At 32.3% G+C, this 14,048-nt stretch overlaps 1 protein-coding gene across 1 annotated transcript in view; it reads left to right on the forward strand.

Moving 5' to 3' along the window:
- Positions 1 to 14,048, forward strand: part of LOC128997392 (uncharacterized) — a 39,910-nt gene that overhangs the window by 14,584 nt on the left and 11,278 nt on the right. The window contains exon 2 of the mRNA XM_054423029.1: positions 4,541 to 4,581. The gene's annotated coding sequence lies outside the window, so the exon portion shown is untranslated. The remainder of the gene's footprint in view (positions 1 to 4,540; positions 4,582 to 14,048) is intronic.

Below are 14,048 nucleotides of genomic sequence, written 5' to 3' on the forward strand. Positions count from 1 at the left end.
CAACAACAAACAATACATTTTTCCCTCTCCATTGTCTTGTTTCTAGGCATAACCTTTAAATCTACCTTAAAGTTCCTTTATCACTTACCTATTCCGACTCTCCTATTCTTTTCAAGAAGAAGGGGTCATTAACTTGGTAATAAAAGTCATTAATAATCAGTAGTGTTGAGTAAATGTATGCAAATCAACTTCTGATTACAAAACTTGGTTATCCGGTTTCCACTTCTAGTGACCGTTAATGATACACTATCATGGCTCTTTTATACACCTACATATCAATTGTTTTTACAAATGTTAAAGTAGATATTATAAAAATAATTGGAATATTAAAGAAAGTTATTTTATACAAATCAATTTACATTTTACTAAAAACCCACTTCATCACCTTTCCTGTAGTAGATAACCTAATTACTCGTTCAAGTCCACTGTTTTGTTAAAAAGGGCAAAAATCTGCCCTTTTTACTTTTTTAATAAATCTTTTGGTGAAGATCAAATAATGCCAACAGAAATTCGCTTGATCTACAGATTTGCTGTGGCAGAGATTTTTATTTTAACTTGAGAAATTGTGTAGTTTTATTTGCAGAGATTAATGTAACAAAAAGAGATCACAGTAAGATTAAAATATTTTATTTCATGGATGAATAGAAGCTTTTGATATTGTAACTTATATTATTTTCCCATAGAATAACAAAGAAATTGGATGTTCGGAGAAAAGCTGGTTTTGAACAAAATTAATATGTTATGGTCCTTATAATTCTAAAAAAATATTACAACACCCCATTGCTGTAACAATTACGGTTCAAAAGTTATTACAACTTTTGTGATTTTTAACTATAAACTATCATATTTACTCTCTCCGCATACCCATAATAATAAAGGTTATTGACGAGCTTATGGGAGAAAGCATGTGTCAGAAAGCTTATGCAGTTTATTTCATTTTAATGTCCCCAGAGGCCAAAAACACTTGTTTAAAATTTGTATTTATAGCCCATGGTGTGTGTGTATGTAAACATGATAACTTGAGAAATTTCATTTAAATCTTGACCAAACTAGGCTTGAACATGTAGGGCTGGATACACTAGGAGGAGCTCCCGAACCAGTGAGATTGGGTCTTGGGGGGCGTGGTGTTATGGAGTTTTAAAATTTTAAAATTGGCTTTTTTTAGTTTTTATTTATAGAACAAAAAAATACCCAGTTTTCATTACAGCCATTTTAGACTCTAAAAAACAAATAATCTAGTATATTTTGAACTGATGCTGTACAAATAAAGGTTAAAGAATAAATTTCAAGAATCTGTTCGTTTAAAATTCTCATGCTATTCTGTTAGAGAAAAGTTAACTTTGTTTATGGATATCTTGTGATGAAATTTGACATTTAAAAAAATGTTATACTGTAGTACTAACATTTTAAAAACAGTTTGGGTCTAAGCTTACAAGCGTGAGCACAAAGTGTTCAAAAACCTAATATTAATTTAGAAATGCTACTCGTTTGTCTTTAACAAAATAATTTGCAGTACAAGTAAAAAATACGTTTTGATCATATTTATTCAATGTACCTTAAAAATTTAATTCACTCCAATTTAGGGCCTAGTCATAAATATTATCATTCTGGGCATTTTTTCGATCTACTGTCATACCCGATCTGTTTAGACATATTTCAAATAACAAATTGAAGTAAATGTTCAGCTCTATGCATTTTCCGAGTTCAATTATAACGTGCCAATTTAAATGAGACGCACAAAACACCAGGTTAAATTTCCAATCAAATACTAGTATTTATTGTCTTAAGAACCATAACGTGGTACAAATTTATTGCAAAGCCTTATCAGTTAGTATCTTTATTCGTTACAGTAATTGTTTAAAATAAAGAATCAATTAAGATAAAGCTATCACATTTCACCCAATTGTTACATTATTTAAAATAGAGCAGTTTGCGCAATCCAAAGTTATTTTAAATCGATCAAAGATTGGATCTAGAGTTTAAAAGAGCAAGTTATGTTCAAGTAAAACTGATAAATAGTAGTTTTAGTTGTAGCCAAACTAAATAAAATGCAACTTAAAACTGAAGCATTCAATTTCTCTTTAAACTTGAGGCAACAAACCCCCATTAGCAAAATAGCTAGATGGGCCCAATATTGGGTATTTTAACATCATATGTTTTTATGTTTGACACTTTTTTTTTCAAGAAATTAAAGTTACCACGTTAATTGAAATATCAAAATCTATGATTAATTGTAATGATAAGTTAAATTTGTATTTAGAAAAGCTACAAATGACAAATCTTTGTAGCTCCTCAGTAGTGGTCCTTGGTAGTTCCTCAGTAGGAGCTCGTGGTAGTTCCTTTCAAAGTTTATTGATTCATTACTGGGACAGGTGGCGTCGTCCTGTAATCTAGCCACTAGGAGGTCACGAATTGTGGATATTTATAGGCATGCACTAAGGATGCGATGCTCCCTGGTGTGGATTAACGTCCGCACGAGTGAGTACTCAACTATCCGCAGTACTATCCTGATAATTAGACCAATTCGTTAAATACCAAGGAAAAAACGTGGTTCGGATTCTACTCTAAACTGTAGGTCCCTTAGTTGCCATTAGCTGTATGGGCTATAAATTAACAGCTGTGTCTAAGGAACATGTAGGTCTTAGTTACTAACAAGACTACAAGATCGCGCCACTCATCCTACACTCATCCTTCACTCATATTTGGGTTAAAATACGCACATAGTGGCGTCCCCATCTTAAATAATTGATAATTGATAAAATTTGTTGTATTCCTCATTTTTAAGTATAATTTCATGGTCACTTCACAAAATCAATTGTATGTCATTGCTCATCAGCATTTGATCAACTAGTTGTACGGTGGCTATTGGTGGAGTGGCTTGTCAGTTGCCAGTAACTGGTGGCGGCCACTAGGGCTCTAACAGTCTTGAAAACCCTTTGTAACGGTGATCACCCAGATTTTGTTAAACATATACGACACTTTCCAAATGACATAATTTGAGATAGACCTGTTTAAAGCAGTTTTATGTGTAGGTTCAAAGTGCTATGACAAGTATGTCATTTAACGGAGTTTATTTTCGTCATCCGATAATGATCCTTAATATTTACACCCTTATTCCACAGGTGATGAATTTACTTTACTATTCACAAGTTTACCGACCGGTGCGAATAGCAGGCAAAACAGCTAGTCAAATATACATCCCAGTGAACCTTTAGAAGGCTCAAGCTACGTAGGTTTAGAATCAGCTGCAAAAGACAGTCAAATTACAGCTTGTGCAATCATTGATTCCATCAGCGTTACTGCCTATTACTAGCCTCTTCTAGGAAGGATTTTAATCGAAACCAAAGCTCTGACATTTGATTTTCTTTTTTTACTCTGCTTTCCAAAAAAATTAATCCCACTTGATAAAATTACTATGGCACAATAGGCTAATATTGAAAGGTTTCATGAGCTATTTAAACTTAGTACGTCAAGATCATGCGGGATTGAACAGAAAAATTCTTGCGGATAAAATATGATTTTTAACTATATTAAAGTGGGATAAAACCAGATTTTCTTGACCTGATTAGCAGAATACTTATATGGTTTTGAGAAAACACTGGTCACAACCCTCTCCACTTGGAATTAGCTTTAAAAGGTCCAATTGAATATTTTCACTAATCCCAGACTAAGCAGTAGTCAAGCTAGTGCCATTAGGGACTGTTTGAAAGGTATTGACATGCTGCATGACGCTCAAGGTTTTACAGCAATTCCGACTACCTTTGCAAGACGCTCTCTTTCCGCAATGTGGCTTTTGGTGTTCACCATTGCTGAAGTCTCATTTCCTAGAGCCAGTCTTAACTCAGGTTAAGGGGTTTCCTCATTCTTTGGTCACCTTTTGTACATTGAACACTACAGCCTGAAACTCTTGAGCCGACATTTAAGTGTAAGATAAATGAAATGTTGTTAAAGATTTTAGTCGTAAGTTTAAGAGTAGACGTTAATATTGCAACTCCAGTGAAAAGCTCTCAATGTAATATGTTAAAGCAAAGCAATACTGTATGTGGTAGTAGATGTAAATGTTGTAACTACACTGACAAAATCTTGACATGCTAGAGCAAAAAAATGTAAGTCAAGCAGGTGTAAATCTTACTACTCCACGAACAAACTTTATTTGGCAAGGTAGCTGAGTGTGCTTGCCTAGTTATCAGAGGATTGCCAGTTCGATGCTGTGAGGTCAGTAGTTTGATGGTATATTGAAGCCTCCTAGGTCATCGAGCTTTTAAAGAATGGTCCTGGCTAACAAACAGCTGATCTTAGTCAACAACGCAACAAATCATCTTACTCCATTCTACACTCCCTCTGCATTCATACTTAGTTAAAATATACACGCAAATCTGTGTCACTGTTAAAGGGTCGATTGGTATAAAGTTTTTGAAATTTATAGGTAGCGAAATTGAACAAGATGAATTTTTTTCCTCAGTGGTCGTTTCGGGTTCTACCTCACTCACATTCATGAACATTAAACCTCACTTAGTTTAAATTGTTATCTTTTTTGCAGGTTGCCTGAGATAAGATTAGCGAAGCCCATGTGATGGTCATGTAAGTATAATAAAAAAGTTCACTGTAATAGTTGATTTCAAACTTGAGTCACAACTGCAGTTTGTGTTTTACGATTCTTAAATGCCAAGATATAAAATCAAGTGGAATAATAAATATTTTCAAAGTCATAGACAATATCTTGTGGTACTTGGTTGATGTTTAGACAACAGTTAAGAATCTTGTGGTACTTGTTTGATGTTTAGACAACAGTTCAGAATCTTATGGTACTTGTTTGATGTTTAGACAACAGTTCAGAATCTTATGGTACTTGGTTGATGTTTAGACAACAGTTCAGAATCTTGTGGTACTCGGTTGATGTTTAGACAACAGTTTAGAATCTTGTGGTACTTGGTTGATGTTTAGACAACAGTTCAGAATCTTGTGGTACTTGGTTGATGGTTAGACAACAGTTTAGAATCTTGTGGTACTTGGTTGATGTTTATACAACAGTTCAGAATCGAATGGTATTTGGTTGATGTTTAGACCATAGTTTAGAATCTTGTGGTACTTGTTTGATGTTTAGACTACAGTTTAGAATCTTGTGGTACTTGGTTGATGCTTAGACAACAGTTCAGAATCTTGTGGTACTTGGTTGACGTTTAGACAACAGTTCAGAATCTTGTGTTACTTGGTTGATGTTTAGACAACAGTTCGGAATCTTGTGGTATTTGGTTGATGTTTAGACAACAGTTCAGAATCTTGTGGTACTTGGTTGACGTTTAGACAACAGTTCAGAATCTTGTGGTACTTGGTTGACGTTTAGACAACAGTTCAGAATCTTGTGGTACTTGGTTGACGTTTAGACAACAGTTCAGAATCTTGTGGTACTTGGTTGATGTTTAGACAACAGTTCAGAATCTTCTACTTAGTTGATGTTTAGACAAAAGTTCAGAATCTTGTGGTACTTGGTTGATGTTTAGACAACAGTTTAGAATCTTGTGATACTTGGTTGATGTTTAGGCATTAGTTTAGAATCTTGTGGTACTTGGTTGATGTTTAGACAAAAGTTCAGAATCTTGTGGTACTTGGTTGATGTTTAGACAACAGTTTAGAATCTTGTGGTACTTGGTTGATGTTTAGACAAAAGTTTAGAATCTTGTGGTACTTGGTTGATGTTTAGACAAAAGTTCAGAATCTTTTGGTACTTGGTTGATGTTTAGACAACAGTTTAGAATCTTGTGATACTTGGTTGATGTTTAGGCATTAGTTTAGAATCTTGTGGTACTTGGTTGATGTTTAGACAACAGTTTAGAATCTTGTGGTACTCAAGTTGATGTTTAGACAACAGTTCAGAATCTTATGGTACTTGGTTGATGTTTAGATAAAAGTTCAGAATCTTGCGGTACTTGGTTGATGGTTAGACAACAGTTGAGAATCTTGTTGTACTTGGTTGATGTTTAGACAACAGTTCAGAATCTTGTGGTACTCGGTTGATGTTTAGACAACAGTTGAGAATCCTCCGTTACGCTCTGTATAGTTAACATGCCACATTACACGCTGTGTGAATTAGTAATACGCTCTCAAGGCTCATTGGTCATACCATGTCTGTATAAAACCTTGTTTAACATTTATAAATTGTTGAACACGATTTTACTTTTTTTCTTTAAAATTGAGTACTAATATTTTCTACATCTTCTTATGTATACCGAAATTGGTATCTAGAAAGCTAAATCATTATTTGAAGCATTTAAAACATACAAACAAATGTTTTTGTGGGACAAATATAGAACTCTACCCATTTAAATCTTCTCGAAAAAGGTTACTTCTGATCTTATGGTTATTATCTGTGATACAACTTTTAATTTAGTTATGTCTATTGTCTATATCTTCCCTTATCTTTGAGACCTTAAGGTTCAAATTTTTATTAAATACTTTGGGATAGACACACAGTAGGAAGGGAAATGCCATACATTTCCTGATTTGAAATACAAATTGAAATTACAAAGATTACAGCCGTCATCATTCTCTCTCATCAAGCTCTTGGACCAGTAAACTCCTCATGAATTCCACACTAAAACAGATCAAGGCAAGATTAAAACAAGGTAGAGAGTGCCGCGAGACTCTGGTTCCGTTATCCTGCCGCTGACACTGTCAAACGACGTTTTGTATTCTTTTGTGTTTTAAATGTCATTTGTAGGTTTTTATTAAAGCAATACAATTCTCTCAGCTGTTTTTGTTATGGGACTCAAACACCCTTATCTTTGGGTTAAGGATACTAACCTATGGTAAAATAATGGTAAAAATAATCACTCAAAAATATTCCTCTTTTTTGTTGTGAAAACTTCAAATGAATGACATCGAACATAAGATCAAATGTTTTAGAAATTGGAGTAAGACTTTCTTTTGCTTTTTGATAATCTGGTTAAAAACTAACCAACCACACAATTAACAGTTTCTTAATTCACATCAGCCACTTACATAAATTTAATTAAAAGCGAATTCATAAATAAGTTTTTCCATTTACTAATTTTAATGTTGAGCATTTAATTTACTTTTTAAGGCTGTTTTTTGCACATATTCTTTCTTTATCAATTTTACTAAGCATTTACATTATACAGTGTTAGCTTTTTTACTTTGCAAATTCCCAAACAATAGCTGGTGTTGTCAGAATCATTTATTATTTACAAGGGACGGGTCAATCAAATGGTGAGATATCGACGTTATATCTCGCTTTTCACCTAATTGACACAGAATTTGCACCTTTAAGTGGATTACGACTTGGTGTCATTTCCACAGACAATTTACTCTCAAAATATTCCTTTTATTGATTCTTTTTGTCGATGGCTTTCACCGGTCACTTGGATTCAAGTGTTTCACTGTTAGTGTTCCATAATGATATGAAACATTAATTTATTTAAAAGAAATATGGTTTTGTACACAAAATTTATTTAAATTTTTGTAACTTTTAATTAAGCATATTATATAATGTATTTTTTTTACTATGTTAGCATTGTTAGAATTTTGTCTTTTTTTTAGGTGTATAATTAAATTCTTTATTTATAGTTTTATATTGAAGGATTTAAGAGTTGGAATATGTCTTTGTTTATTAAATAAACAATAGCAGCAAACTGACACATACTTTTTGCATCAGCTGCTTCAAATTAAAATTGAACATCCACATGTGTATGTAGCTGTACATTTTAATGAAATGTGGGTATCATGGGATTGACCACAAAAATTGCAGTAACTTGGACTGTGATTTCTACAGTGTTGTGGGTTGTGCCATTTTTATCAGAGTTAAAAGGACTATATACTAGATTTCAATTTTAATTGTTTGTGTAAACATCTTATTTTTCCATTATTTTTTAGTTTTTATTGATAATTTACCATTAAAAAATCAAAATTTCACCAAATTTAAAAATACATTGAAATAATGTTGATTAGCATGGGATGATGTATCAAATTTCATCAAAATCAGACTACAGGTTTAGTGTGTAGATTTGTACACACCCACACATACAGACATCACTTCAAAAACCACTTTTTTTGGTTTCCCAAAAGATACCCAAAAGATACTTTTTTCTATATACCAGGCTATGTATAATTATAGAAGAAAGAATAAAAAGAAAGTCAATCCTTATACCTCTTTTCTCTTTTATTGTACTTCCTTCACATCCTAGGACATAGGCTCTGGTTTGGAACCATTGTCCGCATAATTTCAGGCTAGTCCGAGAGGGTTGCAGCATTACCACTTTGATAAAATATAAAATCCATTGGTGAGCAGGATTTGAACCTGGGACCTCAGGGACCTAAGTCCGCACTTTACCACTAGACCAGCGTGCTAGTGAATTGTAACACTAGAAGAGAGAAAATTAAAGTAAATTAGAAAATTAGAGTAAATTCATTAATCCTTATTTTTGTTTCTTCTTTTCAAAAAATTTTGAAAAAATGTTGCGTTTTTACGATGACGTATACTTTTTAAGATTTATTTGTGTTTTCCATTATAATTATTGTTTATTCATGATCTTACCCTTTATATCTTTAAAAGTCCTCATAACCTAAAATTCAGTAATTATAATCGTTATTCAATTTAAAAATATTGTCTTGTTAGAATCACATTGTCTAAGTAAGATTGCAAGAGTGTTTTTTACTAATGTATAACACAATATTATGCTTACCCGTTGCCAAGATTTAACTCCGTTTTTTTGGCTGCTAGAGAACTTTTCTTATTGCCTGGACAGTTTTTTGTTCTAATCTGGCAAAATTACAGATGCGTAAGGTTCAGATGAAACAAGTGCTCTAAGGCTACCTACCCCTGAGTTCATATGATAACGTTGACTATTATTGATTTTAACCTCTCAGAATTAATCAGTGTTCAGAATATTGATTGTAAATTAGTATGGTATCTACAACAAATTTATGAAATGTTAATAACTTTTTGCAAAAATTAAAAAACCATCAACAAATTATCCTGTGCTTTTTCTTTAAGTTTTTAAAATCAAATTTTATTTTTGGGCAACAACCAATTCAATTTATTTAGCTTATTTAGTTTATTTAGCTAAAATTAATAATGAGCTTTTTCACTTTTTTACTATTTAAAAACCATTCCTGCAAACTTAACACTAAAAAGCTACAATGGGACACTTAATAAATTTTATTCCTATATATTATTTGCTTGTTACTGAAGAAAGTATAATTTTGTGGTAAACACAATTATTTTATAAGTTTTATTAAAATATACATTTTTAATATATTACCTACTGTTGGGGTGGATTTAGTTTTAGTATGTTGGTCAGCTTGCTCTAAGAGAATCAAGATCAGTTAGTGTGAGGAGTGAAGACAATACACATGTGTAACTTTAACAATGAACGTTTCACTAAACTTTTTTGCATGGAGAATTGAGTATGTATTTTGTATATTTTATATCTAATATTGACTGTGTTTAATAGCATTCTATTGATAATTGTATAACTAAAACATTTGTTAGATTGGTAGTGATAATTGTAAGTTTACTGTGCAACAAAGTAATATCAATGCACTTCAAAGCGATACATATATTCTCAACTGTTTAGTTTTGTTTCATATTTTTTTAAGAATATTTTTGACATATTTATGTTGAAATTTTTTCTACTTGTGTTCTTCAGGGAATATATTCAACGAGTTTGTCATTTAATGTCAACGACTTGCGCATATCGTTTGACTGTGAAATATTTTATTACTAAAGGAATATCTTTTAGCAAGAACCAAGTTGAAATAATTCAGAGTATTTCAGGTGTATGTAGGTCATCATTACAAATTTCAAGTTTTCTGTGTAATTACAATGATTAATATCTTTGTTTACATTAATTTTTTTAAGTAAATTATCAATTTTACTATAGCTCCATATTAATAGCTATTACTAGTTTTCAAAGTTACCCTATGGTTTAATTAGTAAAATTAAAATTGCATCTAAACATAAACCATTAAAAAGCTTGTTTCATCCAGCAACAGTTAATTCTGTTGGAAGAATAAACAATCCCATACCAGCCAAAAATAATTAATAATTTTTTTTATTTAACACCGCCGTTTAAATTGTTTTATATATGTGTCCGTTAGCATGATAAGGCGAGTAAAAATCATCCGATTTTGATGAAAATTGGTACAATTGTGTTAACCTACGTTCATTTGAACAAGTTAAACCGGCATGGTCAGACTAGGTGAACAGGGTTTTAAGGGGGTCTTCATGTAATTAAAATCAGATTTTCCAATTTTTACCACAAAAACATAATATTTTGCGACTTATTTCTAAACTATTTTGTAGAGCTTGAAAAGACAAATAACTTATTACATTGAAGCGTTGTTGCATACCTAATGGCTAAACGGAGAATAAAAAAACTCATGTTATTTTAAGTAACTTTTGAAATTGCTTGTTTAGGGATATATTTGATAAAATTTAGCAAATTTGTTTATCTCATACTAAACTATTAACTTATAAAAACACACTTTATTACCTTCCCTGACAAGTTAACTGACTAAGTACCTACTCATTTAAGTTAATGTTATTTAAAAAGAAAATAAATCTGCAATTTTTAAGGGAATTTTTTAGTAAAAATCCAACTAGGTAAATGGAAATTCGCTTTAGAGTGCTACGGCTGGGATATTTTCTTACTTTCAATTTTCTTACTGACTTTAAAAGCAATGTTTATTTATTTTGGTGTTTATGGTCTTGTTACTATCTGTCGACCTTTTTTAGGTAGCATAATTAATTTATAGCCATATACATAATAAGAGTTGTGGCCTTTGATTAGGATATATTTTAGAAATATTCTTAGACCGTTATAGGATAGTCTTTAATATAAAATAAACTAAATTTGACTATCAAATCATGAAGAGAATGACAATTTAGGCCTATTTAAACTATTTTTTTTTGTGTCCAGTGACTAAACCAATACTGCTAGGGTCGTTTAAAACATTTTTTGAGATGTAACTAAAAAATTCTGCAAACTAAATATTTTGAAAAATGAAACTTAATAATTATTACTAAAGTATCTTTTAAGGTATACGGTATAGGCTATTTTGAGAATATAATCATGAATACTGTTAAAATATAAACAAAATTTAAGAAAGTGTGTTATGAACTATGTCCACTACCTTGTGGTAGTTTATTTGAAAACTTTTGTTATTGAGTAATTCAAACAACTAAAACATGAGATCATGAACATTAATGGCGCTGATAATGAAATATTTATTGATCCCATTTAGATAGAAAAGAGTGTTAATATTGAATGTTCTTGTACATATCATTTATCTCTTATTTATTTTTGTTCTGTATTTTTAATTTGAAATTATAAAGCAAAAGGTAGCTGTTTGTTAATCTGCAGCATTTCAAATTTTTCATTATATAGTACTAATTAAAATTTTCATATTCTGCCAAAAGATTTTTTTATAGAATTTGTTCATGCATGATACAAATTGTGCTTTATGTGTTTAAACATTGATTAAAGTTGACACAAATTAAGTTTTGATTGATGCTTTAAAAAATATGAGCTATAATTACTTGTGTAAAAAATTTGTTGATCAAGTTTTTTTTTGTAAATAAATTCATCATTCGCATGAATATCATTTAAATGAGCAACTATAGTACCTAACTAGTAACCCTCTGAGCTTCAATGAACAATATATCAAACACAAGTTTAACATAATAAAACGTTGTATTGATAGTCAAAGACAAAACTTACACTTGCTAGCTAAAAAAAAATTGCTGGAAGCTATACTGTAACTGACATATTTTATGACTTGGTAGTCAAGGTTGGGATTGCTGTACTTAATTTTTGCATTCCAAATTAACAAAACAACTTTTCAAATGCACTAAGCTGAGCTTCAAATAAAATAAATTCCTGTTTTTCCATCACAATAGAAACAGTCACTTTTGTACACCATATCTCTAATATACATCTACTTTAGAAGCTTTACTGCAACTCGATGAACGGATATGTTACCAGAGTCGTTGCATTGCTTAACGTTGGTAGAAAGTTCATTGTTGCTCTCATTGATTTGCAAACTGAGCTTACATTTCTTCTAGCAATATTGGTAATTATTGAGAAAGGAATATTGTTCTTGTTGTTGTTGAAGTTCGGGATCACCAGAATACAGTGATGTTATATCTGCATAAAATAATAAACACTGCTATCTAAACTAAGAATATAATGAAAACTTTTTACTGTCAAAGAATGATGAATCAAAACATCCATAGATAAAACATACTCCCTTAGTAGATTTCTCATCCTTATGGAACAGCTGAAGACAATTTTATTGTTAGTTCATGTACGGTTTATGTAGAGGTCGTGTTTTGTTTACAATTTGTTTCCCGTTATTACAGCCATTTAAAACCTCGTTTAACCAAATAATAAGATCTAATCATAAACAATAACTTGTCCCCTAGTTATATAACCAAACAGTAAAGCACAAATCAAGAAATTAACCCTAAAATAACGGAAACAAAGTTTCATCGACACTAGCGCCTTTATGTCACTTACATGAACTAGACACGAAAAACGTGCTTCAAAATTTACAATGGGATGAGAAGTCTACTTGTGTTGGTTAGTCTATGAAACATCCCAATAGAATCAAAACAAAAAAATGTTAACAATAACCTGTTTAATCTGTTGCAAAATACATGTTAAAATAAAATAAGGATATACAGCTGCTGATGCTACAGAAGTATTAACTCAACAAAACCAGTAGAAAGCTACATTATCTAATGTCGACTATAACATGGAAACTAAGATGGGCTTGGAGTTACCTCAGCACTGACAGTAGGTAGGCTAGAGGTTTAGGGTTACTATGCTTGTGCTTTTAGTTGACTAATGCACAGAGAATTATTGACACGTTCGCTGCTGATAACTCCGATCGGAGTCATGCTGTACTGGCACAGCGTGCGTACGACTCCAGTCTGAGTCACGGTGCAGTGTTATACAAGTTGGTCTATTGTGACCTCCGCATTTATCGGGGATCAACTAAACTATGTCAGCATGTTGTGCTGGTCCTATACTTTACTCTCTTCTTTTTCTCTACTTTTTCTCTTCGAGCCACATTACAAAGACACTGGCTACGGATCCAGGCAGTGCTGCTATCTGTGAGTTTTTCAGTGAACTTACGTCCACTCTCGGGGTAACACAGCACCATCACCACCGCTGTTTTGCCACTGTCAAGACTGAAATATTTTAATGCTATTGCGTTCGCTGATTCACTGGCGCGCCGAGGCTGCGTCACATTTCCGATCGCACTGCCAAAGGAATTTTTGCAGCGAACGTGTTAAGGTACAGAAAAAACAAGCAAAAGTACACTTAAGTGGTGTTTAGCAGTAGTGTCTAGGGCAAAGTCCAACACCACCTCCTCGCTATCATGGTCTACAACGGTTACGGTTGAGGAAGACCCTGGGTCCTGTGCGATAGGAATTTCCATCCGTAAGGGCTCGGGCTCACAAGTATCTGAAAGCGTACAGTTGTCCCATAGGCGTGTTTCCTCTGTTAACTTTTTTTCTTAGACTAGTGTTTGTGTGGTAGACTATATAATGCTATGTCCGATGAATGACAGAGCGGTGTCAAACCTGAAGACATCACCATAGTTTGTGGGTTCAAGTTCCATGGCTAGGTAAGCTGTGCAACCAATAGCTCAACGGTCTGTAAAGGTTTGTCAGAGAAGCTCACGGGAAAAGACCAGATGGTTGGTGTTTTGTGAGTTGCCCCTTAAATCAAGCACATAACACTTATTGTTGATCTAAAAAAAAACGATATAAGAGTCATAAAGTCAATTAATATGAACATGTTTATATTGTGGCCTTGGTCCTATGAAACAAAAAGCTTGATCTATCTTTAAACTTAATTTAAAATCTTTGACCCTAGCTATTGGATACTGATGTAGTCATCCCATCTGTATTGCAATTTTTATCAACAAAGAAAATTTTTGTTTGAGCCAGTCACAGAATGTGCTAGTGTCTAAAATTCTATTTTAACCTTTTTTTCTTATGTATATATTAGGTCATAACA

This window comes from Macrosteles quadrilineatus, unplaced genomic scaffold (assembly GCF_028750875.1).
Source record: "Macrosteles quadrilineatus isolate MER2022 unplaced genomic scaffold, UCM_ALF_1.0 Scaffold_6__1_contigs__length_79288215, whole genome shotgun sequence".
Classification (NCBI taxonomy): domain Eukaryota; kingdom Metazoa; phylum Arthropoda; class Insecta; order Hemiptera; family Cicadellidae; genus Macrosteles; species Macrosteles quadrilineatus.